Source organism: Chrysochloris asiatica, unplaced genomic scaffold (assembly GCF_000296735.1).
Source record: "Chrysochloris asiatica unplaced genomic scaffold, ChrAsi1.0 scaffold00159, whole genome shotgun sequence".
Taxonomy (NCBI): domain Eukaryota; kingdom Metazoa; phylum Chordata; class Mammalia; order Afrosoricida; family Chrysochloridae; genus Chrysochloris; species Chrysochloris asiatica.
In genome coordinates, this window is record NW_006408677.1 from 3,943,462 (window position 1) to 3,946,476 (window position 3,015).

The 3,015-nt window shown below is 39.4% G+C and overlaps 1 pseudogene; it reads right to left on the bottom strand.

Moving 5' to 3' along the window:
* Window positions 1-770: 770 nt before the first annotated feature.
* Window positions 771-1,520, bottom strand: LOC102830893 (annotated as a pseudogene).
* Window positions 1,521-3,015: the final 1,495 nt, after the last annotated feature.

The window sequence follows — 3,015 nt, forward strand, 5'->3', positions numbered from 1 at the left end:
GACATGGACAGAGGAAGCCGCTGATGGCTCTAGATTCATGAAAAGAGAGGGACTGAGAGCTGGCCGCCAGAAGGCAGGCTTTCAGGATGTGCCCTTGGGTGGAGTAAATTACTATATATGCCTGAGTGTTTAAAAAAAAAAAAAAAAAGAGAGAGCTAAAATGAATAGAGAAGACTGCTGCTGCTAGAGGGGATTAAAATCATTATAATCAAACAAAGTATATGATTTGTTGAATTAAAACTGATGATCTGCCCTGTGAACTTTCACTTAAATCACAATAAAAAAAACTTTAAAAAAAACACATTAATTAATAGTTAGTATGAAGCTAAGAAAATTGGAAGTTGTCAAAAAATGAAATGGCACAAGATCTGTATCTTAGGGATTAGTGAGCTGAAATGGACTGGTATTGGCCATTTTGAATCTGACAATCACATGATTTACTATGTTGGGAATGACAAATTCAAGAGGAATGGCGTCACATTCATCATCAAAAGAACATTTCAAAATCTTTCTTGAAGTGCAATGAAGACCGGTTAATGCCATTATTATTCAAACATATGTACCAACCACTAAAGCCAATCATGATGAAACTGAAGAATTCTATGGACATCTTCACGCTGAAATCAATTAAACATGTAATCAAGATGGATTGATAATTACTGGTGATTGGAATGCGAAAGTCGGAAAAAAAGAGGAAGAACGAGTAGTTGGAAAATATGTTCATTTTTTTTTTTATATGAGCATATTTATTTGTCACACATAGAAATCACTTATTTTTGACTGGTTTCCGACTTGGAAGTAGAAGCTCTCAGCAAAGACAGCCTCCATCTCTTGGCAATCTGTTCCTGACGTTTTTCTTTGGCCTCCTTCATCCTCTTGGCCAAAAGCTTGGCATTTTCTGCAGCCTCCTCCTTATTTTTCTTGGTACATTGTTTCTTCAGAACAATACACCGACATTTGTGTTGCAGGACATGTGGAGTAACTAGACGCTGAATCTTGGGCGCTTTGGTCCTGGGTTTCTTACCTTCTTTGTTCAGTGTCTTTCTCACAACATACTGGCGGACATCATCTTCTTTAGAGAGACTGAAAAGTTTGCAGATTCTGCTAGCTGTCTTGGGCCCCTGGCAACGAGGCACAGTTGTATCTGTCAGTCCTGGGATATCTTTCTCTCCTTTTTTTACAATAGCCAAGTTGAGAACACTCAAGTTGGCATCCACAATGCAACCCCAGATAGATTTGTCCTTTCTTTCTCCAGTTCTCCTTGGTCTATAACAGGAATGTCCGTTACTTAGAAGCAGGCGGACACAGCCATAGGTCAAGATGCCCTGCTTCATGGGAAAACCTTGTTTGTTGTTCCCACCACTGATGCGGACAACATAACCCTTCTAGTCGTCACCCAGCGAGTCAGCAGCAACTTCTGTCGTTATTCATTTCTCATAAAAGGTACGAAGCTTACATTCATTGTCTGCTTCAATGAGTTTCTGGCAGCCAGTGGCTGGGAAGGAGATGTACAGCTTCATGGTAAAGCAGCCGACGGCCTCTGCGGCATCACGAAAAAGAGCAGAAAATATGTTCTTAATGATACAAATGATGCTGGAGATTGCATGATAGAATTTTGTAAGACCAATGACTTATTCATTGCAGATACCTTTTCTGAACAATATGAAAGGTTTAAAACAATGTAAAAGACTATACACAGGGACCTCACCAGATGGAATACACAGAAATCAAATTGATGGCATATGTGGAAAGAGACAGTGGAGAAATTCAATATCATCAGCCAAAACAAGACCAGGGGAAGACTGTGGAACAAACTTGCTCATATGCAAGTTCAGGTTGAAGCTGAAAAAACAAACAAACAAAAAAAAAAAAAACAAGTCCACAAGAGCCAAAATATGAGTTTGAATAATCTACCTGAATTTAGAGACAATCTCAAGAACAGATTTGATGCATTACACACTATTAACCAAAGACTACAAAAGTTGTGGGATGACATCAAGATCATCGTACAGGAAGAAAGCGAAAGGTCATTAAAAAGACAAGGAAGAAAGAAAAGATGAAAATGCATGTCAGAAGAGACTCTGAAACTTGCTTTCCAGCATAGAGATACTAAAGTGAATGGAAGAAATGAGGAGAATACTGAAGATCAATGATGACAGTTCTTCAGTATGGATTGTACCTCAATATTAAGAAAACAAAAGTTGTCACAACTGGACCCATAAGCAGCATCCATATAAATGGAGAAAAGATTGAAGTTGTCAAAGACTTCATTTTACTTCGAGTCACAATCAACATTCATGAAGGCAGCAGTTAAAAAATCAAACAGTGTATCACATTAGGCAAATCTGCTGCACAAGACCTCTTTAAAGTATTGAAGAGCAAAGATGTCAGTTTGAGGACTAAGGCGTGCCAGACCCAAGCCATGGTATTTTTAATCACTTCATATACATGTGAAAGTTGTTCAATAAATAAGACTCACTGGAGAAGAATTGGTGCATTTGAATTATGGTGTTGGAATATTTTAAAAGTACTATGGACCATGGTATTTTCAATAACCTCATATGCGTGCGAAAACTGGACAGTGAATAAGGAAGATCGTAGAAGAATTGATGCCTTTGAGTTGTGGTGTTGGAGGAGAATACTAAAAGTGCCATGGATTGCCAAAAGAACCAATAGATCTGTTTTAGAAGAAGTGCAGCCAAGATGGCTAAGCTTCGTCTCTCATACTTTGGACATATTGTCAGGAGGTAACAGTCTCTGGAGAAGGATGTCATGCTGGGTAAGATGGAGGGTCAGAGAAAAAGAGGAAGACCCCCAACGAGATGGATCGGCCAAGTGGCATCATTGATGGCGTCAAGTGTGGCAGCGGTAGTGAGGTTGGCCCAGGATCAGACATTGTTTCGTTCTGCTGTGCATGGGGTTGCTATGAGTCGGTTCCGACTCGATGGCACCTGACGACAACAACAACAACAACAACAACATGGACTGTCAGGAAAACAAACTAATATGTGTTGG